The sequence below is a fragment of the Hyla sarda genome, unplaced genomic scaffold (assembly GCF_029499605.1).
Source record: "Hyla sarda isolate aHylSar1 unplaced genomic scaffold, aHylSar1.hap1 scaffold_3071, whole genome shotgun sequence".
NCBI classification, from domain to species: domain Eukaryota; kingdom Metazoa; phylum Chordata; class Amphibia; order Anura; family Hylidae; genus Hyla; species Hyla sarda.
Genome location: NW_026609794.1, coordinates 1 through 24,590, shown reverse-complemented (window position 1 = coordinate 24,590; position 24,590 = coordinate 1). Strand labels below are relative to the sequence as shown.

At 46.3% G+C, this 24,590-nt stretch overlaps 10 non-coding genes and 2 pseudogenes across 10 annotated transcripts; all 12 read left to right on the top strand.

Annotated features, from left to right (window-relative positions):
* The first annotated feature begins 253 nt into the window (after window positions 1-253).
* LOC130328469 (U2 spliceosomal RNA) lies at window positions 254-444 on the top strand. Its single transcript, XR_008872451.1, has one exon. It is a non-coding gene; the product is annotated as a U2 spliceosomal RNA (small nuclear RNA).
* Window positions 445-2,531: 2,087 nt separating this feature from the next.
* LOC130328468 (U2 spliceosomal RNA) lies at window positions 2,532-2,722 on the top strand. Its single transcript, XR_008872450.1, has one exon. It is a non-coding gene; the product is annotated as a U2 spliceosomal RNA (small nuclear RNA).
* A 2,100-nt stretch (window positions 2,723-4,822) lies between these two features.
* On the top strand, window positions 4,823-5,013 carry LOC130328470 (U2 spliceosomal RNA). Its single transcript, XR_008872452.1, has one exon. It is a non-coding gene; the product is annotated as a U2 spliceosomal RNA (small nuclear RNA).
* A 2,089-nt stretch (window positions 5,014-7,102) lies between these two features.
* LOC130328467 (U2 spliceosomal RNA) lies at window positions 7,103-7,293 on the top strand. The gene has a single exon (XR_008872449.1). It is a non-coding gene; the product is annotated as a U2 spliceosomal RNA (small nuclear RNA).
* Window positions 7,294-9,375: 2,082 nt separating this feature from the next.
* On the top strand, window positions 9,376-9,535 carry LOC130328472 (U2 spliceosomal RNA; annotated as a pseudogene).
* A 660-nt stretch (window positions 9,536-10,195) lies between these two features.
* Window positions 10,196-10,404, top strand: LOC130328471 (U2 spliceosomal RNA; annotated as a pseudogene).
* Window positions 10,405-12,512: 2,108 nt separating this feature from the next.
* On the top strand, window positions 12,513-12,703 carry LOC130328465 (U2 spliceosomal RNA). Its single transcript, XR_008872448.1, has one exon. It is a non-coding gene; the product is annotated as a U2 spliceosomal RNA (small nuclear RNA).
* A 2,086-nt stretch (window positions 12,704-14,789) lies between these two features.
* LOC130328476 (U2 spliceosomal RNA) lies at window positions 14,790-14,980 on the top strand. The gene has a single exon (XR_008872456.1). It is a non-coding gene; the product is annotated as a U2 spliceosomal RNA (small nuclear RNA).
* Window positions 14,981-17,058: 2,078 nt separating this feature from the next.
* LOC130328475 (U2 spliceosomal RNA) lies at window positions 17,059-17,249 on the top strand. Its single transcript, XR_008872455.1, has one exon. It is a non-coding gene; the product is annotated as a U2 spliceosomal RNA (small nuclear RNA).
* Window positions 17,250-19,332: 2,083 nt separating this feature from the next.
* On the top strand, window positions 19,333-19,523 carry LOC130328474 (U2 spliceosomal RNA). Its single transcript, XR_008872454.1, has one exon. It is a non-coding gene; the product is annotated as a U2 spliceosomal RNA (small nuclear RNA).
* Window positions 19,524-21,614: 2,091 nt separating this feature from the next.
* Window positions 21,615-21,805, top strand: LOC130328473 (U2 spliceosomal RNA). The gene has a single exon (XR_008872453.1). It is a non-coding gene; the product is annotated as a U2 spliceosomal RNA (small nuclear RNA).
* A 2,089-nt stretch (window positions 21,806-23,894) lies between these two features.
* On the top strand, window positions 23,895-24,085 carry LOC130328464 (U2 spliceosomal RNA). The gene has a single exon (XR_008872447.1). It is a non-coding gene; the product is annotated as a U2 spliceosomal RNA (small nuclear RNA).
* The last annotated feature ends 505 nt before the right edge of the window (window positions 24,086-24,590 follow it).

Below are 24,590 nucleotides of genomic sequence, written 5' to 3'. Positions count from 1 at the left end.
GTAGGAGGAGTAAGAAGGGTTCCTGGCAAATCCGGGTTATGGATTGCATTTAAAAAGGCCCCGTGGGAGTGCAATGGGCCCCTGTCTTGCTGCTTAGCAATAATGGTATGGGTTTAGGTTCTGCTGTGTGTACTGGTGGTTGACTGCCCCCCAGCCCAGAGTGTGCATGGAAAATTGTCTGGCAGCCTCCCTGACAGCAAGCAGTGATAGTGCCCATGAAGGGGACCTTGTTGGGCCCGCCCCTTTCACGGTTATCGCTTCTCGGCCTTTTGGCTAAGATCAAGTGTAGTATCTGTTCTTATCAGTTTAATATCTGATACGTCCCCTATCTGGGGACCATATATTAAATGGATTTTTGAGAACGGGGGCCGATTTCGAAGCTTGCTTCCGTCGCCCTATGCATTGACCCGATATGGCAGTATCTTCGGGTACAGTGCACCACCCCCTTACAGGGTTAAAAAGAAAGATTCCTACTTTCATTGCTACCTGCTTGCTGGCTAGCCAGCTAGCCAGCCCTGTGGGCCTTGCTGCTGCAGCCAAAAAACAAAAGGTGGTGCTGCTGCTGCTGCTTCTGCTGCTTCTGCTTGTGTCTGGCCGCTGTTGGAGCGTCCAGGCACAGGACTTCTGCTGCTGCTGACTAAATGGCCTCCTTAATTGGATCATTTGAGTAGCCAGCACACCTGTGCAGGTAGGGCATGACATGATAGGCAGCTGCCTTGATAGCGGGTGGGTGCTGAATGTTCCTAATTGACAAAATAAGATTAATGCTTATGAAGAAATATAAAATCTCATCCCTTCCCCAATATCGCGCCACACCCCTACCCCTTAATTCCCTGGTTGAACTTGATGGACATATGTCTTTTTTCGACCGTACTAACTATGTAACTATGTAACATAACATGGGGGGGGGGGGGGGGTCTCCTGGCTGTTCACACAGGTGTGTCATTGCTGTACATTGACCATGCATTGCTTCTGTGGTATTGCAAAGGCAAAGACAAATGCTTCCAGCCATCCATTGCACTAATGGATTGGTCATCAGCTGGCTGTCTATGTCCCGCATCAATATAGACCAAAGTACAGAGGGTTAGGCTATGCTATTGTGCACCTACCTGATGCATCAGAAGGTGCGAGGCCCTTGCTAAATTCTGTGCACAGACTTTGAGATCTATACTTTAGACTGTATCTAAACCTGCTCCAACATGGACTGACATTCTGGCCTACTTTCAGCCGATGCGACTTGTCTGTCGCTGAACAGTCGCTTTTTATGTATTCAGCACCTATGTATAATGTTGTAAAAATGCTCTAGAAGCTAAAGTCGCAGAAATGTCACACATATTTGGCCTGCAACTTTCTGTGCGACAAATTCAGACAGGAAAAATCAGTATAAATCCTTAGAAAATTATCCCCCAGTGTCTCCATCTGCTGGCGGTATTGAATAAGCATTGCTGCACTGATGGGGTATGCATTAGACGAAAAAAAAGAAGAAAAAGAAGAATAATACGTCCAGAAAAGAGGCGAAAAGGAGAAAAACGTAAAAAAACGTGAAAAAAAAGTAAGAGGAAGAGAAGGGAAAAAAAGGTGGAAATGGGTTTAAAAGTGATTTCGGCGGAGAAATATATATATATATATATATATATATATATATATATATATATATACGCGCACACACACACATATATATAAACGTATTCTCCGTTGAGATATTGCAGCCGCTGCTGTGTCCAGGCCCAGGAGCCTTAGCACTGTGCTGTGATGTCACTCAATACCACTGACATCACTAGGTGTAAACAACATCTCTCCTTTGCTGTGTATGTGACTATGGAGCTGTTTGGTGATGTCGTCTATTATGGCCTTCATAGAAGCAACAGGAGATTGTTGCATCCATCTAGAACCCTCAGAACTACAGTGCTATGATGTCACTCACTTCCACAGGCCTTGCAGAGTGTAAACAACAACAACCCAGCTTTGTTGTGTATGTAACCATAGGGATTTGTGATGTCACCTAGAACCTTCACAGCAGCGACAGCTTTATGAGGAGCATCAGCACTGCTCTGCCTGAGCAGAACCATCACCGCCATAGGTTGTCAAATAACCCGGATTTAACCCACACAGGTAAGTCCAATGGGGTGCAGGCATGTCCTCTATGCTTACAGCTTCCCGTGGGTGTTGGTTTGATACCGTTTGGGGACAGCCAAGGAGGCATCTGCAGGCAACAAAGGTAGGTGTGTGCTTGTGTGTGTGTTTCCTATGCAGATCCTAAGCCCAGTGTCACATGCAAGTAGGAGGAGTAAGAAGGGTTCCTGGCAAATCCGGGTTATGGATTGCATTTAAAAAGGCCCCGTGGGAGTGCAATGGGCCCCTGTCTTGCTGCTTAGCAATAATGGTATGGGTTTAGGTTCTGCTGTGTGTACTGGTGGTTGACTGCCCCCCAGCCCAGAGTGTGCATGGAAAATTGTCTGGCAGCCTCCCTGACAGCAAGCAGTGATAGTGCCCATGAAGGGGACCTTGTTGGGCCCGCCCCTTTCACGGTTATCGCTTCTCGGCCTTTTGGCTAAGATCAAGTGTAGTATCTGTTCTTATCAGTTTAATATCTGATACGTCCCCTATCTGGGGACCATATATTAAATGGATTTTTGAGAACGGGGGCCGATTTCGAAGCTTGCTTCCGTCGCCCTATGCATTGACCCGATATGGCAGTATCTTCGGGTACAGTGCACCACCCCCTTACAGGGTTAAAAAGAAAGATTCCTACTTTCATTGCTACCTGCTTGCTGGCTAGCCAGCTAGCCAGCCCTGTGGGCCTTGCTGCTGCAGCCAAAAAACAAAAGGTGGTGCTGCTGCTGCTGCTTCTGCTGCTTCTGCTTGTGTCTGGCCGCTGTTGGAGCGTCCAGGCACAGGACTTCTGCTGCTGCTGACTAAATGGCCTCCTTAATTGGATCATTTGAGTAGCCAGCACACCTGTGCAGGTAGGGCATGACATGATAGGCAGCTGCCTTGATAGCGGGTGGGTGCTGAATGTTCCTAATTGACAAAATAAGATTAATGCTTATGAAGAAATATAAAATCTCATCCCTTCCCCAATATCGCGCCACACCCCTACCCCTTAATTCCCTGGTTGAACTTGATGGACATATGTCTTTTTTCGACCGTACTAACTATGTAACTATGTAACATAACATGGGGGGGGGGGGGGGGTCTCCTGGCTGTTCACACAGGTGTGTCATTGCTGTACATTGACCATGCATTGCTTCTGTGGTATTGCAAAGGCAAAGACAAATGCTTCCAGCCATCCATTGCACTAATGGATTGGTCATCAGCTGGCTGTCTATGTCCCGCATCAATATAGACCAAAGTACAGAGGGTTAGGCTATGCTATTGTGCACCTACCTGATGCATCAGAAGGTGCGAGGCCCTTGCTAAATTCTGTGCACAGACTTTGAGATCTATACTTTAGACTGTATCTAAACCTGCTCCAACATGGACTGACATTCTGGCCTACTTTCAGCCGATGCGACTTGTCTGTCGCTGAACAGTCGCTTTTTATGTATTCAGCACCTATGTATAATGTTGTAAAAATGCTCTAGAAGCTAAAGTCGCAGAAATGTCACACATATTTGGCCTGCAACTTTCTGTGCGACAAATTCAGACAGGAAAAATCAGTATAAATCCTTAGCCTTAGAAAATTATCCCCCAGTGTCTCCATCTGCTGGCGGTATTGAATAAGCATTGCTGCACTGATGGGGTATGCATTAGACGAAAAAAAAAGAAGAAAAAGAAGAATAATACGCCCAGAAAAGAGGCGAAAAGGAGAAAAACGTAAAAAAACGTGAAAAAAAAGTAAGAGGAAGAGAAGGGAAAAAAAGGTGGAAATGGGTTTAAAAGTGATTTCGGCGGAGAAATATATATATATATATATATATATATATATATATATATATATATATATATACACGCACACACACACATATATATAAACGTATTCTCCGTTGAGATATTGCAGCCGCTGCTGTGTCCAGGCCCAGGAGCCTTAGCACTGTGCTGTGATGTCACTCAATACCACTGACATCACTAGGTGTAAACAACATCTCTCCTTTGCTGTGTATGTGACTATGGAGCTGTTTGGTGATGTCGTCTATTATGGCCTTCATAGAAGCAACAGGAGATTGTTGCATCCATCTAGAACCCTCAGAACTACAGTGCTATGATGTCACTCACTTCCACAGGCCTTGCAGAGTGTAAACAACAACAACCCAGCTTTGTTGTGTATGTAACCATAGGGATTTGTGATGTCACCTAGAACCTTCACAGCAGCGACAGCTTTATGAGGAGCATCAGCACTGCTCTGCCTGAGCAGAACCATCACCGCCATAGGTTGTCAAATAACCCGGATTTAACCCACACAGGTAAGTCCAATGGGGTGCAGGCATGTCCTCTATGCTTACAGCTTCCCGTGGGTGTTGGTTTGATACCGTTTGGGGACAGCCAAGGAGGCATCTGCAGGCAACAAAGGTAGGTGTGTGCTTGTGTGTGTGTTTCCTATGCAGATCCTAAGCCCAGTGTCACATGCAAGTAGGAGGAGTTAGAAGGGTTCCTGGCAAATCCGGGTTATGGATTGCATTTAAAAAGGCCCCGTGGGAGTGCAATGGGCCCCTGTCTTGCTGCTTAGCAATAATGGTATGGGTTTAGGTTCTGCTGTGTGTACTGGTGGTTGACTGCCCCCCAGCCCAGAGTGTGCATGGAAAATTGTCTGGCAGCCTCCCTGACAGCAAGCAGTGATAGTGCCCATGAAGGGGACCTTGTTGGGCCCGCCCCTTTCACGGTTATCGCTTCTCGGCCTTTTGGCTAAGATCAAGTGTAGTATATGTTCTTATCAGTTTAATATCTGATACGTCCCCTATCTGGGGACCATATATTAAATGGATTTTTGAGAACGGGGGCCGATTTCGAAGCTTGCTTCCGTCGCCCTATGCATTGACCCGATATGGCAGTATCTTCGGGTACAGTGCACCACCCCCTTACAGGGTTAAAAAGAAAGATTCCTACTTTCATTGCTACCTGCTTGCTGGCTAGCCAGCTAGCCAGCCCTGTGGGCCTTGCTGCTGCAGCCAAAAAACAAAAGGTGGTGCTGCTGCTGCTGCTTCTGCTGCTTCTGCTTGTGTCTGGCCGCTGTTGGAGCGTCCAGGCACAGGACTTCTGCTGCTGCTGACTAAATGGCCTCCTTAATTGGATCATTTGAGTAGCCAGCACACCTGTGCAGGTAGGGCATGACATGATAGGCAGCTGCCTTGATAGTGGGTGGGTGCTGAATGTTCCTAATTGACAAAATAAGATTAATGCTTATGAAGAAATATAAAATCTCATCCCTTCCCCAATATCGCGCCACACCCCTACCCCTTAATTCCCTGGTTGAACTTGATGGACATATGTCTTTTTTCGACCGTACTAACTATGTAACTATGTAACATAACATGGGGGGGGGGGGGGGGGTCTCCTGGCTGTTCACACAGGTGTGTCATTGCTGTACATTGACCATGCATTGCTTCTGTGGTATTGCAAAGGCAAAGACAAATGCTTCCAGCCATCCATTGCACTAATGGATTGGTCATCAGCTGGCTGTCTATGTCCCGCATCAATATAGACCAAAGTACAGAGGGTTAGGCTATGCTATTGTGCACCTACCTGATGCATCAGAAGGTGCGAGGCCCTTGCTAAATTCTGTGCACAGACTTTGAGATCTATACTTTAGACTGTATCTAAACCTGCTCCAACATGGACTGACATTCTGGCCTACTTTCAGCCGATGCGACTTGTCTGTCGCTGAACAGTCGCTTTTTATGTATTCAGCACCTATGTATAATGTTGTAAAAATGCTCTAGAAGCTAAAGTCGCAGAAATGTCACACATATTTGGCCTGCAACTTTCTGTGCGACAAATTCAGACAGGAAAAATCAGTATAAATCCTTAGAAAATTATCCCCCAGTGTCTCCATCTGCTGGCGGTATTGAATAAGCATTGCTGCACTGATGGGGTATGCATTAGACGAAAAAAAAGAAGAAAAAGAAGAATAATACGCCCAGAAAAGAGGCGAAAAGGAGAAAAACGTAAAAAAACGTGAAAAAAAAGTAAGAGGAAGAGAAGGGAAAAAAAGGTGGAAATGGGTTTAAAAGTGATTTCGGCGGAGAATATATATATATATATATATATATATATATATATATATATATATATACGCGCACACACACACATATATATAAACGTATTCTCCGTTGAGATATTGCAGCCGCTGCTGTGTCCAGGCCCAGGAGCCTTAGCACTGTGCTGTGATGTCACTCAATACCACTGACATCACTAGGTGTAAACAACATCTCTCCTTTGCTGTGTATGTGACTATGGAGCTGTTTGGTGATGTCGTCTATTATGGCCTTCATAGAAGCAACAGGAGATTGTTGCATCCATCTAGAACCCTCAGAACTACAGTGCTATGATGTCACTCACTTCCACAGGCCTTGCAGAGTGTAAACAACAACAACCCAGCTTTGTTGTGTATGTAACCATAGGGATTTGTGATGTCACCTAGAACCTTCACAGCAGCGACAGCTTTATGAGGAGCATCAGCACTGCTCTGCCTGAGCAGAACCATCACCGCCATAGGTTGTCAAATAACCCGGATTTAACCCACACAGGTAAGTCCAATGGGGTGCAGGCATGTCCTCTATGCTTACAGCTTCCCGTGGGTGTTGGTTTGATACCGTTTGGGGACAGCCAAGGAGGCATCTGCAGGCAACAAAGGTAGGTGTGTGCTTGTGTGTGTGTTTCCTATGCAGATCCTAAGCCCAGTGTCACATGCAAGTAGGAGGAGTAAGAAGGGTTCCTGGCAAATCCGGGTTATGGATTGCATTTAAAAAGGCCCCGTGGGAGTGCAATGGGCCCCTGTCTTGCTGCTTAGCAATAATGGTATGGGTTTAGGTTCTGCTGTGTGTACTGGTGGTTGACTGCCCCCCAGCCCAGAGTGTGCATGGAAAATTGTCTGGCAGCCTCCCTGACAGCAAGCAGTGATAGTGCCCATGAAGGGGACCTTGTTGGGCCCGCCCCTTTCACGGTTATCGCTTCTCGGCCTTTTGGCTAAGATCAAGTGTAGTATCTGTTCTTATCAGTTTAATATCTGATACGTCCCCTATCTGGGGACCATATATTAAATGGATTTTTGAGAACGGGGGCCGATTTCGAAGCTTGCTTCCGTCGCCCTATGCATTGACCCGATATGGCAGTATCTTCGGGTACAGTGCACCACCCCCTTACAGGGTTAAAAAGAAAGATTCCTACTTTCATTGCTACCTGCTTGCTGGCTAGCCAGCTAGCCAGCCCTGTGGGCCTTGCTGCTGCAGCCAAAAAACAAAAGGTGGTGCTGCTGCTGCTGCTTCTGCTGCTTCTGCTTGTGTCTGGCCGCTGTTGGAGCGTCCAGGCACAGGACTTCTGCTGCTGCTGACTAAATGGCCTCCTTAATTGGATCATTTGAGTAGCCAGCACACCTGTGCAGGTAGGGCATGACATGATAGGCAGCTGCCTTGATAGCGGGTGGGTGCTGAATGTTCCTAATTGACAAAATAAGATTAATGCTTATGAAGAAATATAAAATCTCATCCCTTCCCCAATATCGCGCCACACCCCTACCCCTTAATTCCCTGGTTGAACTTGATGGACATATGTCTTTTTTCGACCGTACTAACTATGTAACTATGTAACATAACATGGGGGGGGGGGGGGGTCTCCTGGCTGTTCACACAGGTGTGTCATTGCTGTACATTGACCATGCATTGCTTCTGTGGTATTGCAAAGGCAAAGACAAATGCTTCCAGCCATCCATTGCACTAATGGATTTGTCATCAGCTGGCTGTCTATGTCCCGCATCAATATAGACCAAAGTACAGAGGGTTAGGCTATGCTATTGTGCACCTACCTGATGCATCAGAAGGTGCGAGGCCCTTGCTAAATTCTGTGCACAGACTTTGAGATCTATACTTTAGACTGTATCTAAACCTGCTCCAACATGGACTGACATTCTGGCCTACTTTCAGCCGATGCGACTTGTCTGTCGCTGAACAGTCGCTTTTTATGTATTCAGCACCTATGTATAATGTTGTAAAAATGCTCTAGAAGCTAAAGTCGCAGAAATGTCACACATATTTGGCCTGCAACTTTCTGTGCGACAAATTCAGACAGGAAAAATCAGTATAAATCCTTAGAAAATTATCCCCCAGTGTCTCCATCTGCTGGCGGTATTGAATAAGCATTGCTGCACTGATGGGGTATGCATTAGACGAAAAAAAAGAAGAAAAAGAAGAATAATACGCCCAGAAAAGAGGCGAAAAGGAGAAAAACGTAAAAAAACGTGAAAAAAAAGTAAGAGGAAGAGAAGGGAAAAAAAGGTGGAAATGGGTTTAAAAGTGATTTCGGCGGAGAAATATATATATATATATATATATATATATATATATATATATACGCGCACACACACACATATATATAAACGTATTCTCCGTTGAGATATTGCAGCCGCTGCTGTGTCCAGGCCCAGGAGCCTTAGCACTGTGCTGTGATGTCACTCAATACCACTGACATCACTAGGTGTAAACAACATCTCTCCTTTGCTGTGTATGTGACTATGGAGCTGTTTGGTGATGTCGTCTATTATGGCCTTCATAGAAGCAACAGGAGATTGTTGCATCCATCTAGAACCCTCAGAACTACAGTGCTATGATGTCACTCACTTCCACAGGCCTTGCAGAGTGTAAACAACAACAACCCAGCTTTGTTGTGTATGTAACCATAGGGATTTGTGATGTCACCTAGAACCTTCACAGCAGCGACAGCTTTATGAGGAGCATCAGCACTGCTCTGCCTGAGCAGAACCATCACCGCCATAGGTTGTCAAATAACCCGGATTTAACCCACACAGGTAAGTCCAATGGGGTGCAGGCATGTCCTCTATGCTTACAGCTTCCCGTGGGTGTTGGTTTGATACCGTTTGGGGACAGCCAAGGAGGCATCTGCAGGCAACAAAGGTAGGTGTGTGCTTGTGTGTGTGTTTCCTATGCAGATCCTAAGCCCAGTGTCACATGCAAGTAGGAGGAGTAAGAAGGGTTCCTGGCAAATCCGGGTTATGGATTGCATTTAAAAAGGCCCCGTGGGAGTGCAATGGGCCCCTGTCTTGCTGCTTAGCAATAATGGTATGGGTTTAGGTTCTGCTGTGTGTACTGGTGGTTGACTGCCCCCCAGCCCAGAGTGTGCATGGAAAATTGTCTGGCAGCCTCCCTGACAGCAAGCAGTGATAGTGCCCATGAAGGGGACCTTGTTGGGCCCGCCCCTTTCACGGTTATCGCTTCTCGGCCTTTTGGCTAAGATCAAGTGTAGTATCTGTTCTTATCAGTTTTCATGCTGGTTGGGATGGGTGCTGCATGGAGGATGCAGGTGTACCAGGGCTTTCCGGGGCTGGTTCTGAGGAATCAGCTCGACGGCTGCCCCGATGTGACCTGTTCCCTCCGGGTCTCGCCATGAGGCTGAGAGGGTCTAGAGCCGAGGTACTTTTGTGCCTCGGGGAGTGGTGACCCCGAGGTGCCGAAACTCACTGGGAGAATAGACTCACTGAGTTGAAGCACGGGCACCATAATCTCTTCACCTTGTGGCACTCACCTCTTGATTCCCGGCCTTCTGGCTAGGATCAGAGAAATTTTTATAGATCCGGCCGGATGTCCGGGCAGTATATCTGCACACATTCACTTATTTATTTCTTTTTTGTCTCACTGTGTCACTTTTTGCGTGTTGTGTGTTCACAGGATTTGTCAGGATGCGGTAGCCCTTCTGGGTGTCCCTCCTGGCGGTCTAGGGGAGGTGTGTGTGGCCATTAGGTTCCGCACCTCCCTGCAAACACCCCGGGTACTCCTGCTTTGGCAGGGTACCTACCGTAATCGGCTCTGCGGGCAGATACCTTGGCCAACGCCAAGGGGGATGCCGGGAGCATTTGTGGTCCCCTAGTAGCTTCGGCGAAAAGGGACATCGAACCTGGAACCTCGCAGGTACCTTTTGGTCCGGAGGTGAAGGGTAAGGTTTGTTGGGGGGCCTCTCTCCTATCGGAGAAGGGCTTGCGATAGACCGCATCCTTTGTGCACGTTTTTTTTTAGTGTAACACGTTTGCACTTTTTCTTGCACTTTGGGTGAATCGAAAGCACGTTCCTCGGCTTTAGATATAAAAAATCTGTTCTTATCAGTTTAATATCTGATACGTCCCCTATCTGGGGACCATATATTAAATGGATTTTTGAGAACGGGGGCCGATTTCGAAGCTTGCTTCCGTCGCCCTATGCATTGACCCGATATGGCAGTATCTTCGGGTACAGTGCACCACCCCCTTACAGGGTTAAAAAGAAAGATTCCTACTTTCATTGCTACCTGCTTGCTGGCTAGCCAGCTAGCCAGCCCTGTGGGCCTTGCTGCTGCAGCCAAAAAACAAAAGGTGGTGCTGCTGCTTCTGCTGCTTCTGCTTGTGTCTGGCCGCTGTTGGAGCGTCCAGGCACAGGACTTCTGCTGCTGCTGACTAAATGGCCTCCTTAATTGGATCATTTGAGTAGCCAGCACACCTGTGCAGGTAGGGCATGACATGATAGGCAGCTGCCTTGATAGCGGGTGGGTGCTGAATGTTCCTAATTGACAAAATAAGATTAATGCTTATGAAGAAATATAAAATCTCATCCCTTCCCCAATATCGCGCCACACCCCTACCCCTTAATTCCCTGGTTGAACTTGATGGACATATGTCTTTTTTCGACCGTACTAACTATGTAACTATGTAACATAACATGGGGGGGGGGGGGGGTCTCCTGGCTGTTCACACAGGTGTGTCATTGCTGTACATTGACCATGCATTGCTTCTGTGGTATTGCAAAGGCAAAGACAAATGCTTCCAGCCATCCATTGCACTAATGGATTGGTCATCAGCTGGCTGTCTATGTCCCGCATCAATATAGACCAAAGTACAGAGGGTTAGGCTATGCTATTGTGCACCTACCTGATGCATCAGAAGGTGCGAGGCCCTTGCTAAATTCTGTGCACAGACTTTGAGATCTATACTTTAGACTGTATCTAAACCTGCTCCAACATGGACTGACATTCTGGCCTACTTTCAGCCGATGCGACTTGTCTGTCGCTGAACAGTCGCTTTTTATGTATTCAGCACCTATGTATAATGTTGTAAAAATGCTCTAGAAGCTAAAGTCGCAGAAATGTCACACATATTTGGCCTGCAACTTTCTGTGCGACAAATTCAGACAGGAAAAATCAGTATAAATCCTTAGAAAATTATCCCCCAGTGTCTCCATCTGCTGGCGGTATTGAATAAGCATTGCTGCACTGATGGGGTATGCATTAGACGAAAAAAAAGAAGAAAAAGAAGAATAATACGCCCAGAAAAGAGGCGAAAAGGAGAAAAACGTAAAAAAACGTGAAAAAAAAGTAAGAGGAAGAGAAGGGAAAAAAAGGTGGAAATGGGTTTAAAAGTGATTTCGGCGGAGAAATATATATATATTTATATATATATATATATATATATATATATATATATATATATATATATATATATATATATACGCGCACACACACACATATATATAAACGTATTCTCCGTTGAGATATTGCAGCCGCTGCTGTGTCCAGGCCCAGGAGCCTTAGCACTGTGCTGTGATGTCACTCAATACCACTGACATCACTAGGTGTAAACAACATCTCTCCTTTGCTGTGTATGTGACTATGGAGCTGTTTGGTGATGTCGTCTATTATGGCCTTCATAGAAGCAACAGGAGATTGTTGCATCCATCTAGAACCCTCAGAACTACAGTGCTATGATGTCACTCACTTCCACAGGCCTTGCAGAGTGTAAACAACAACAACCCAGCTTTGTTGTGTATGTAACCATAGGGATTTGTGATGTCACCTAGAACCTTCACAGCAGCGACAGCTTTATGAGGAGCATCAGCACTGCTCTGCCTGAGCAGAACCATCACCGCCATAGGTTGTCAAATAACCCGGATTTAACCCACACAGGTAAGTCCAATGGGGTGCAGGCATGTCCTCTATGCTTACAGCTTCCCGTGGGTGTTGGTTTGATACCGTTTGGGGACAGCCAAGGAGGCATCTGCAGGCAACAAAGGTAGGTGTGTGCTTGTGTGTGTGTTTCCTATGCAGATCCTAAGCCCAGTGTCACATGCAAGTAGGAGGAGTAAGAAGGGTTCCTGGCAAATCCGGGTTATGGATTGCATTTAAAAAGGCCCCGTGGGAGTGCAATGGGCCCCTGTCTTGCTGCTTAGCAATAATGGTATGGGTTTAGGTTCTGCTGTGTGTACTGGTGGTTGACTGCCCCCCAGCCCAGAGTGTGCATGGAAAATTGTCTGGCAGCCTCCCTGACAGCAAGCAGTGATAGTGCCCATGAAGGGGACCTTGTTGGGCCCGCCCCTTTCACGGTTATCGCTTCTCGGCCTTTTGGCTAAGATCAAGTGTAGTATCTGTTCTTATCAGTTTAATATCTGATACGTCCCCTATCTGGGGACCATATATTAAATGGATTTTTGAGAACGGGGGCCGATTTCGAAGCTTGCTTCCGTCGCCCTATGCATTGACCCGATATGGCAGTATCTTCGGGTACAGTGCACCACCCCCTTACAGGGTTAAAAAGAAAGATTCCTACTTTCATTGCTACCTGCTTGCTGGCTAGCCAGCTAGCCAGCCCTGTGGGCCTTGCTGCTGCAGCCAAAAAACAAAAGGTGGTGCTGCTGCTGCTGCTTCTGCTGCTTCTGCTTGTGTCTGGCCGCTGTTGGAGCGTCCAGGCACAGGACTTCTGCTGCTGCTGACTAAATGGCCTCCTTAATTGGATCATTTGAGTAGCCAGCACACCTGTGCAGGTAGGGCATGACATGATAGGCAGCTGCCTTGATAGCGGGTGGGTGCTGAATGTTCCTAATTGACAAAATAAGATTAATGCTTATGAAGAAATATAAAATCTCATCCCTTCCCCAATATCGCGCCACACCCCTACCCCTTAATTCCCTGGTTGAACTTGATGGACATATGTCTTTTTTCGACCGTACTAACTATGTAACTATGTAACATAACATGGGGGGGGGGGGGGGGGTCTCCTGGCTGTTCACACAGGTGTGTCATTGCTGTACATTGACCATGCATTGCTTCTGTGGTATTGCAAAGGCAAAGACAAATGCTTCCAGCCATCCATTGCACTAATGGATTGGTCATCAGCTGGCTGTCTATGTCCCGCATCAATATAGACCAAAGTACAGAGGGTTAGGCTATGCTATTGTGCACCTACCTGATGCATCAGAAGGTGCGAGGCCCTTGCTAAATTCTGTGCACAGACTTTGAGATCTATACTTTAGACTGTATCTAAACCTGCTCCAACATGGACTGACATTCTGGCCTACTTTCAGCCGATGCGACTTGTCTGTCGCTGAACAGTCGCTTTTTATGTATTCAGCACCTATGTATAATGTTGTAAAAATGCTCTAGAAGCTAAAGTCGCAGAAATGTCACACATATTTGGCCTGCAACTTTCTGTGCGACAAATTCAGACAGGAAAAATCAGTATAAATCCTTAGAAAATTATCCCCCAGTGTCTCCATCTGCTGGCGGTATTGAATAAGCATTGCTGCACTGATGGGGTATGCATTAGACGAAAAAAAAGAAGAAAAAGAAGAATAATACGCCCAGAAAAGAGGCGAAAAGGAGAAAAACGTAAAAAAACGTGAAAAAAAAGTAAGAGGAAGAGAAGGGAAAAAAAGGTGGAAATGGGTTTAAAAGTGATTTCGGCGGAGAAATATATATATATATATATATATATATATATATATATATATATACGCGCACACACACACATATATATAAACGTATTCTCCGTTGAGATATTGCAGCCGCTGCTGTGTCCAGGCCCAGGAGCCTTAGCACTGTGCTGTGATGTCACTCAATACCACTGACATCACTAGGTGTAAACAACATCTCTCCTTTGCTGTGTATGTGACTATGGAGCTGTTTGGTGATGTCGTCTATTATGGCCTTCATAGAAGCAACAGGAGATTGTTGCATCCATCTAGAACCCTCAGAACTACAGTGCTATGATGTCACTCACTTCCACAGGCCTTGCAGAGTGTAAACAACAACAACCCAGCTTTGTTGTGTATGTAACCATAGGGATTTGTGATGTCACCTAGAACCTTCACAGCAGCGACAGCTTTATGAGGAGCATCAGCACTGCTCTGCCTGAGCAGAACCATCACCGCCATAGGTTGTCAAATAACCCGGATTTAACCCACACAGGTAAGTCCAATGGGGTGCAGGCATGTCCTCTATGCTTACAGCTTCCCGTGGGTGTTGGTTTGATACCGTTTGGGGACAGCCAAGGAGGCATCTGCAGGCAACAAAGGTAGGTGTGTGCTTGTGTGTGTGTTTCCTATGCAGATCCTAAGCCCAGTGTCACATGCAAGTAGGAGGAGTAAGAAGGGTTCCTGGCAAATCCGGGTTATGGATTGCATTTAAAAAGGCCCCGTGGGAGTGCAATGGGCCCCTGTCTTGCTGCTTAGCAATAATGGTATGGGTTTAGGTTCTGCTGTGTGTACTGGTGGTTGACTGCCCCCCAGCCCAGAGTGTGCATGGAAAATTGTCTGGCAGCCTCCCTGACAGCAAGCAGTGATAGTGCCCATGAAGGGGACCTTGTTGGGCCCGCCCCTTTCACGGTTATCGCTTCTCGGCCTTTTGGCTAAGATCAAGTGTAGTATCTGTTCTTATCAGTTTAATATCTGATACGTCCCCTATCTGGGGACCATATATTAAATGGATTTTTGAGAACGGGGGCCGATTTCGAAGCTTGCTTCCGTCGCCCTATGCATTGACCCGATATGGCAGTATCTTCGGGTACAGTGCACCACCCCCTTACAGGGTTAAAAAGAAAGATTCCTACTTTCATTGCTACCTGCTTGCTAGCTAGCCAGCCCTGTGGGCCTTGCTGCTGCAGCCAAAAAACAAAAGGTGGTGCTGCTGCTGCTGCTTCTGCTGCTTCTGCTTGTGTCTGGCCGCTGTTGGAGCGTCCAGGCACAGGACTTCTGCTGCTGCTGACTAAATGGCCTCCTTAATTGGATCATTTGAGTAGCCAGCACACCTGTGCAGGTAGGGCATGACATGATAGGCAGCTGCCTTGATAGCGGGTGGGTGCTGAATGTTCCTAATTGACAAAATAAGATTAATGCTTATGAAGAAATATAAAATCTCATCCCTTCCCCAATATCGCGCCACACCCCTACCCCTTAATTCCCTGGTTGAACTTGATGGACATATGTCTTTTTTCGACCGTACTAACTATGTAACTATGTAACATAACATGGGGGGGGGGGGGGGTCTCCTGGCTGTTCACACAGGTGTGTCATTGCTGTACATTGACCATGCATTGCTTCTGTGGTATTGCAAAGGCAAAGACAAATGCTTCCAGCCATCCATTGCACTAATGGATTGGTCATCAGCTGGCTGTCTATGTCCCGCATCAATATAGACCAAAGTACAGAGGGTTAGGCTATGCTATTGTGCACCTACCTGATGCATCAGAAGGTGCGAGGCCCTTGCTAAATTCTGTGCACAGACTTTGAGATCTATACTTTAGACTGTATCTAAACCTGCTCCAACATGGACTGACATTCTGGCCTACTTTCAGCCGATGCGACTTGTCTGTCGCTGAACAGTCGCTTTTTATGTATTCAGCACCTATGTATAATGTTGTAAAAATGCTCTAGAAGCTAAAGTCGCAGAAATGTCACACATATTTGGCCTGCAACTTTCTGTGCGACAAATTCAGACAGGAAAAATCAGTATAAATCCTTAGAAAATTATCCCCCAGTGTCTCCATCTGCTGGCGGTATTGAATAAGCATTGCTGCACTGATGGGGTATGCATTAGACGAAAAAAAAGAAGAAAAAGAAGAATAATACGCCCAGAAAAGAGGCGAAAAGGAGAAAAACGTAAAAAAACGTGAAAAAAAAGTAAGAGGAAGAGAAGGGAAAAAAAGGTGGAAATGGGTTTAAAAGTGATTTCGGCGGAGAAATATATATATATATATATATATATATATATATATATATATATATACGCGCACACACACACATATATATAAACGTATTCTCCGTTGAGATATTGCAGCCGCTGCTGTGTCCAGGCCCAGGAGCCTTAGCACTGTGCTGTGATGTCACTCAATACCACTGACATCACTAGGTGTAAACAACATCTCTCCTTTGCTGTGTATGTGACTATGGAGCTGTTTGGTGATGTCGTCTATTATGGCCTTCATAGAAGCAACAGGAGATTGTTGCATCCATCTAGAACCCTCAGAACTACAGTGCTATGATGTCACTCACTTCCACAGGCCTTGCAGAGTGTAAACAACAACAACCCAGCTTTGTTGTGTATGTAACCATAGGGATTTGTGATGTCACCTAGAACCTTCACAGCAGCGACAGCTTTATGAGGAGCATCAGCACTGCTCTGTCTGAGCAGAACCATCACCGCCATAGGTTGTCAAATAACCCAGATTTAACCCACACAGGTAAGTCCAATGGGGTGCAGGCATGTCCTCTATGCTTACAGCTTCCCGTGGGTGTTGGTTTGATACCGTTTGGGGACAGCCAAGGAGGCATCTGCAGGCAACAAAGGTAGGTGTGTGCTTGTGTGTGTGTTTCCTATGCAGATCCTAAGCCCAGTGTCACATGCAAGTAGGAGGAGTAAGAAGGGTTCCTGGCAAATCCGGGTTATGGATTGCATTTAAAAAGGCCCCGTGGGAGTGCAATGGGCCCCTGTCTTGCTGCTTAGCAATAATGGTATGGGTTTAGGTTCTGCTGTGTGTACTGGTGGTTGACTGCCCCCCAGCCCAGAGTGTGCATGGAAAATTGTCTGGCAGCCTCCCTGACAGCAAGCAGTGATAGTGCCCATGAAGGGGACCTTGTTGGGCCCGCCCCTTTCACGGTTATCGCTTCTCGGCCTTTTGGCTAAGATCAAGTGTAGTATCTGTTCTTATCAGTTTAATATCTGATACGTCCCCTATCTGGGGACCATATATTAAATGGATTTTTGAGAACGGGGGCCGATTTCGAAGCTTGCTTCCGTCGCCCTATGCATTGACCCGATATGGCAGTATCTTCGGGTACAGTGCACCACCCCCTTACAGGGTTAAAAAGAAAGATTCCTACTTTCATTGCTACCTGCTTGCTGGCTAGCCAGCTAGCCAGCCCTGTGGGCCTTGCTGCTGCAGCCAAAAAACAAAAGGTGGTGCTGCTGCTGCTGCTTCTGCTGCTTCTGCTTGTGTCTGGCCGCTGTTGGAGCGTCCAGGCACAGGACTTCTGCTGCTGCTGACTAAATGGCCTCCTTAATTGGATCATTTGAGTAGCCAGCACACCTGTGCAGGTAGGGCATGACATGATAGGCAGCTGCCTTGATAGCGGGTGGGTGCTGAATGTTCCTAATTGACAAAATAAGATTAATGCTTATGAAGAAATATAAAATCTCATCCCTTCCCCAATATCGCGCCACACCCCTACCCCTTAATTCCCTGGTTGAACTTGATGGACATATGTCTTTTTTCGACCGTACTAACTATGTAACTATGTAACATAACATGGGGGGGGGGGGGGGTCTCCTGGCTGTTCACACAGGTGTGTCATTGCTGTACATTGACCATGCATTGCTTCTGTGGTATTGCAAAGGCAAAGACAAATGCTTCCAGCCATCCATTGCACTAATGGATTGGTCATCAGCTGGCTGTCTATGTCCCGCATCAATATAGACCAAAGTACAGAGGGTTAGGCTATGCTATTGTGCACCTACCTGATGCATCAGAAGGTGCGAGGCCCTTGCTAAATTCTGTGCACAGACTTTGAGATCTATACTTTAGACTGTATCTAAACCTGCTCCAACATGGACTGACATTCTGGCCTACTTTCAGCCGATGCGACTTGTCTGTCGCTGAACAGTCGCTTTTTATGTATTCAGCACCTATGTATAATGTTGTAAAAATGCTCTAGAAGCTAAAGTCGCAGAAATGTCACACATATTTGGCCTGCAACTTTCTGTGCGACAAATTCAGACAGGAAAAATCAGTATAAATCCTTAGAAAATTATCCCCCAGTGTCTCCATCTGCTGGCGGTATTGAATAAGCATTGCTGCACTGATGGGGTATGCATTAGACGAAAAAAAAGAAGAAAAAGAAGAATAATACGCCCAGAAAAGAGGCGAAAAGGAGAAAAACGTAAAAAAACGTGAAAAAAAAGTAAGAGGAAGAGAAGGGAAAAAAAGGTGGAAATGGGTTTAAAAGTGATTTCGGCGGAGAATATATATATATATATATATATATATATATATATATATATATACGCGCACACACACACATATATATAAACGTATTCTCCGTTGAGATATTGCAGCCGCTGCTGTGTCCAGGCCCAGGAGCCTTAGCACTGTGCTGTGATGTCACTCAATACCACTGACATCACTAGGTGTAAACAACATCTCTCCTTTGCTGTGTATGTGACTATGGAGCTGTTTGGTGATGTCGTCTATTATGGCCTTCATAGAAGCAACAGGAGATTGTTGCATCCATCTAGAACCCTCAGAACTACAGTGCTATGATGTCACTCACTTCCACAGGCCTTGCAGAGTGTAAACAACAACAACCCAGCTTTGTTGTGTATGTAACCATAGGGATTTGTGATGTCACCTAGAACCTTCACAGCAGCGACAGCTTTATGAGGAGCATCAGCACTGCTCTGCCTGAGCAGAACCATCACCGCCATAGGTTGTCAAATAACCCGGATTTAACCCACACAGGTAAGTCCAATGGGGTGCAGGCATGTCCTCTATGCTTACAGCTTCCCGTGGGTGTTGGTTTGATACCGTTTGGGGACAGCCAAGGAGGCATCTGCAGGCAACAAAGGTAGGTGTGTGCTTGTGTGTGTGTTTCCTATGCAGATCCTAAGCCCAGTGTCACATGCAAGTAGGAGGAGTAAGAAGGGTTCCTGGCAAATCCGGGTTATGGATTGCATTTAAAAAGGCCCCGTGGGAGTGCAATGGGCCCCTGTCTTGCTGCTTAGCAATAATGGTATGGGTTTAGGTTCTGCTGTGTGTACTGGTGGTTGACTGCCCCCCAGCCCAGAGTGTGCATGGAAAATTGTCTGGCAGCCTCCCTGACAGCAAGCAGTGATAGTGCCCATGAAGGGGACCTTGTTGGGCCCGCCCCTTTCACGGTTATCGCTTCTCGGCCTTTTGGCTAAGATCAAGTGTAGTATCTGTTCTTATCAGTTTAATATCTGATACGTCCCCTATCTGGGGACCATATATTAAATGGATTTTTGAGAACGGGGGCCGATTTCGAAGCTTGCTTCCGTCGCCCTATGCATTGACCCGATATGGCAGTATCTTCGGGTACAGTGCACCACCCCCTTACAGGGTTAAAAAGAAAGATTCCTACTTTCATTGCTACCTGCTTGCTGGCTAGCCAGCTAGCCAGCCCTGTGGGCCTTGCTGCTGCAGCCAAAAAACAAAAGGTGGTGCTGCTGCTGCTGCTTCTGCTGCTTCTGCTTGTGTCTGGCCGCTGTTGGAGCGTCCAGGCACAGGACTTCTGCTGCTGCTGACTAAATGGCCTCCTTAATTGGATCATTTGAGTAGCCAGCACACCTGTGCAGGTAGGGCATGACATGATAGGCAGCTGCCTTGATAGCGGGTGGGTGCTGAATGTTCCTAATTGACAAAATAAGATTAATGCTTATGAAGAAATATAAAATCTCATCCCTTCCCCAATATCGCGCCACACCCCTACCCCTTAATTCCCTGGTTGAACTTGATGGACATATGTCTTTTTTCGACCGTACTAACTATGTAACTATGTAACATAACATGGGGGGGGGGGGGGGTCTCCTGGCTGTTCACACAGGTGTGTCATTGCTGTACATTGACCATGCATTGCTTCTGTGGTATTGCAAAGGCAAAGACAAATGCTTCCAGCCATCCATTGCACTAATGGATTGGTCATCAGCTGGCTGTCTATGTCCCGCATCAATATAGACCAAAGTACAGAGGGTTAGGCTATGCTATTGTGCACCTACCTGATGCATCAGAAGGTGCGAGGCCCTTGCTAAATTCTGTGCACAGACTTTGAGATCTATACTTTAGACTGTATCTAAACCTGCTCCAACATGGACTGACATTCTGGCCTACTTTCAGCCGATGCGACTTGTCTGTCGCTGAACAGTCGCTTTTTATGTATTCAGCACCTATGTATAATGTTGTAAAAATGCTCTAGAAGCTAAAGTCGCAGAAATGTCACACATATTTGGCCTGCAACTTTCTGTGCGACAAATTCAGACAGGAAAAATCAGTATAAATCCTTAGAAAATTATCCCCCAGTGTCTCCATCTGCTGGCGGTATTGAATAAGCATTGCTGCACTGATGGGGTATGCATTAGACGAAAAAAAAAGAAGAAAAAGAAGAATAATACGCCCAGAAAAGAGGCGAAAAGGAGAAAAACGTAAAAAAACGTGAAAAAAAAGTAAGAGGAAGAGAAGGGAAAAAAAGGTGGAAATGGGTTTAAAAGTGATTTCGGCGGAGAAATATATATATATATATATATATATATATATATATATATATATATATATACGCGCACACACACACATATATATAAACGTATTCTCCGTTGAGATATTGCAGCCGCTGCTGTGTCCAGGCCCAGGAGCCTTAGCACTGTGCTGTGATGTCACTCAATACCACTGACATCACTAGGTGTAAACAACATCTCTCCTTTGCTGTGTATGTGACTATGGAGCTGTTTGGTGATGTCGTCTATTATGGCCTTCATAGAAGCAACAGGAGATTGTTGCATCCATCTAGAACCCTCAGAACTACAGTGCTATGATGTCACTCACTTCCACAGGCCTTGCAGAGTGTAAACAACAACAACCCAGCTTTGTTGTGTATGTAACCATAGGGATTTGTGATGTCACCTAGAACCTTCACAGCAGCGACAGCTTTATGAGGAGCATCAGCACTGCTCTGCCTGAGCAGAACCATCACCGCCATAGGTTGTCAAATAACCCGGATTTAACCCACACAGGTAAGTCCAATGGGGTGCAGGCATGTCCTCTATGCTTACAGCTTCCCGTGGGTGTTGGTTTGATACCGTTTGGGGACAGCCAAGGAGGCATCTGCAGGCAACAAAGGTAGGTGTGTGCTTGTGTGTGTGTTTCCTATGCAGATCCTAAGCCCAGTGTCACATGCAAGTAGGAGGAGTAAGAAGGGTTCCTGGCAAATTCGGGTTATGGATTGCATTTAAAAAGGCCCCGTGGGAGTGCAATGGGCCCCTGTCTTGCTGCTTAGCAATAATGGTATGGGTTTAGGTTCTGCTGTGTGTACTGGTGGTTGACTGCCCCCCAGCCCAGAGTGTGCATGGAAAATTGTCTGGCAGCCTCCCTGACAGCAAGCAGTGATAGTGCCCATGAAGGGGACCTTGTTGGGCCCGCCCCTTTCACGGTTATCGCTTCTCGGCCTTTTGGCTAAGATCAAGTGTAGTATCTGTTCTTATCAGTTTAATATCTGATACGTCCCCTATCTGGGGACCATATATTAAATGGATTTTTGAGAACGGGGGCCGATTTCGAAGCTTGCTTCCGTCGCCCTATGCATTGACCCGATATGGCAGTATCTTCGGGTACAGTGCACCACCCCCTTACAGGGTTAAAAAGAAAGATTCCTACTTTCATTGCTACCTGCTTGCTGGCTAGCCAGCTAGCCAGCCCTGTGGGCCTTGCTGCTGCAGCCAAAAAACAAAAGGTGGTGCTGCTGCTGCTGCTTCTGCTGCTTCTGCTTGTGTCTGGCCGCTGTTGGAGCGTCCAGGCACAGGACTTCTGCTGCTGCTGACTAAATGGTCTCCTTAATTGGATCATTTGAGTAGCCAGCACACCTGTGCAGGTAGGGCATGACATGATAGGCAGCTGCCTTGATAGCGGGTGGGTGCTGAATGTTCCTAATTGACAAAATAAGATTAATGCTTATGAAGAAATATAAAATCTCATCCCTTCCCCAATATCGCGCCACACCCCTACCCCTTAATTCCCTGGTTGAACTTGATGGACATATGTCTTTTTTCGACCGTACTAACTATGTAACTATGTAACATAACATGGGGGGGGGGGGGGTCTCCTGGCTGTTCACACAGGTGTGTCATTGCTGTACATTGACCATGCATTGCTTCTGTGGTATTGCAAAGGCAAAGACAAATGCTTCCAGCCATCCATTGCACTAATGGATTGGTCATCAGCTGGCTGTCTATGTCCCGCATCAATATAGACCAAAGTACAGAGGGTTAGGCTATGCTATTGTGCACCTACCTGATGCATCAGAAGGTGCGAGGCCCTTGCTAAATTCTGTGCACAGACTTTGAGATCTATACTTTAGACTGTATCTAAACCTGCTCCAACATGGACTGACATTCTGGCCTACTTTCAGCCGATGCGACTTGTCTGTCGCTGAACAGTCGCTTTTTATGTATTCAGCACCTATGTATAATGTTGTAAAAATGCTCTAGAAGCTAAAGTCGCAGAAATGTCACACATATTTGGCCTGCAACTTTCTGTGCGACAAATTCAGACAGGAAAAATCAGTATAAATCCTTAGAAAATTATCCCCCAGTGTCTCCATCTGCTGGCGGTATTGAATAAGCATTGCTGCACTGATGGGGTATGCATTAGACGAAAAAAAAGAAGAAAAAGAAGAATAATACGCCCAGAAAAGAGGCGAAAAGGAGAAAAACGTAAAAAAACGTGAAAAAAAAGTAAGAGGAAGAGAAGGGAAAAAAAGGTGGAAATGGGTTTAAAAGTGATTTCGGCGGAGAAATATATATATATATATATATATATATATATATATATATATATATATATACGCGCACACACACACATATATATAAACGTATTCTCCGTTGAGATATTGCAGCCGCTGCTGTGTCCAGGCCCAGGAGCCTTAGCACTGTGCTGTGATGTCACTCAATACCACTGACATCACTAGGTGTAAACAACATCTCTCCTTTGCTGTGTATGTGACTATGGAGCTGTTTGGTGATGTCGTCTATTATGGCCTTCATAGAAGCAACAGGAGATTGTTGCATCCATCTAGAACCCTCAGAACTACAGTGCTATGATGTCACTCACTTCCACAGGCCTTGCAGAGTGTAAACAACAACAACCCAGCTTTGTTGTGTATGTAACCATAGGGATTTGTGATGTCACCTAGAACCTTCACAGCAGCGACAGCTTTATGAGGAGCATCAGCACTGCTCTGCCTGAGCAGAACCATCACCGCCATAGGTTGTCAAATAACCCGGATTTAACCCACACAGGTAAGTCCAATGGGGTGCAGGCATGTCCTCTATGCTTACAGCTTCCCGTGGGTGTTGGTTTGATACCGTTTGGGGACAGCCAAGGAGGCATCTGCAGGCAACAAAGGTAGGTGTGTGCTTGTGTGTGTGTTTCCTATGCAGATCCTAAGCCCAGTGTCACATGCAAGTAGGAGGAGTAAGAAGGGTTCCTGGCAAATTCGGGTTATGGATTGCATTTAAAAAGGCCCCGTGGGAGTGCAATGGGCCCCTGTCTTGCTGCTTAGCAATAATGGTATGGGTTTAGGTTCTGCTGTGTGTACTGGTGGTTGACTGCCCCCCAGCCCAGAGTGTGCATGGAAAATTGTCTGGCAGCCTCCCTGACAGCAAGCAGTGATAGTGCCCATGAAGGGGACCTTGTTGGGCCCGCCCCTTTCACGGTTATCGCTTCTCGGCCTTTTGGCTAAGATCAAGTGTAGTATCTGTTCTTATCAGTTTAATATCTGATACGTCCCCTATCTGGGGACCATATATTAAATGGATTTTTGAGAACGGGGGCCGATTTCGAAGCTTGCTTCCGTCGCCCTATGCATTGACCCGATATGGCAGTATCTTCGGGTACAGTGCACCACCCCCTTACAGGGTTAAAAAGAAAGATTCCTACTTTCATTGCTACCTGCTTGCTGGCTAGCCAGCTAGCCAGCCCTGTGGGCCTTGCTGCTGCAGCCAAAAAACAAAAGGTGGTGCTGCTGCTGCTGCTTCTGCTGCTTCTGCTTGTGTCTGGCCGCTGTTGGAGCGTCCAGGCACAGGACTTCTGCTGCTGCTGACTAAATGGTCTCCTTAATTGGATCATTTGAGTAGCCAGCACACCTGTGCAGGTAGGGCATGACATGATAGGCAGCTGCCTTGATAGCGGGTGGGTGCTGAATGTTCCTAATTGACAAAATAAGATTAATGCTTATGAAGAAATATAAAATCTCATCCCTTCCCCAATATCGCGCCACACCCCTACCCCTTAATTCCCTGGTTGAACTTGATGGACATATGTCTTTTTTCGACCGTACTAACTATGTAACTATGTAACATAACATGGGGGGGGGGGGGGGGGGTCTCCTGGCTGTTCACACAGGTGTGTCATT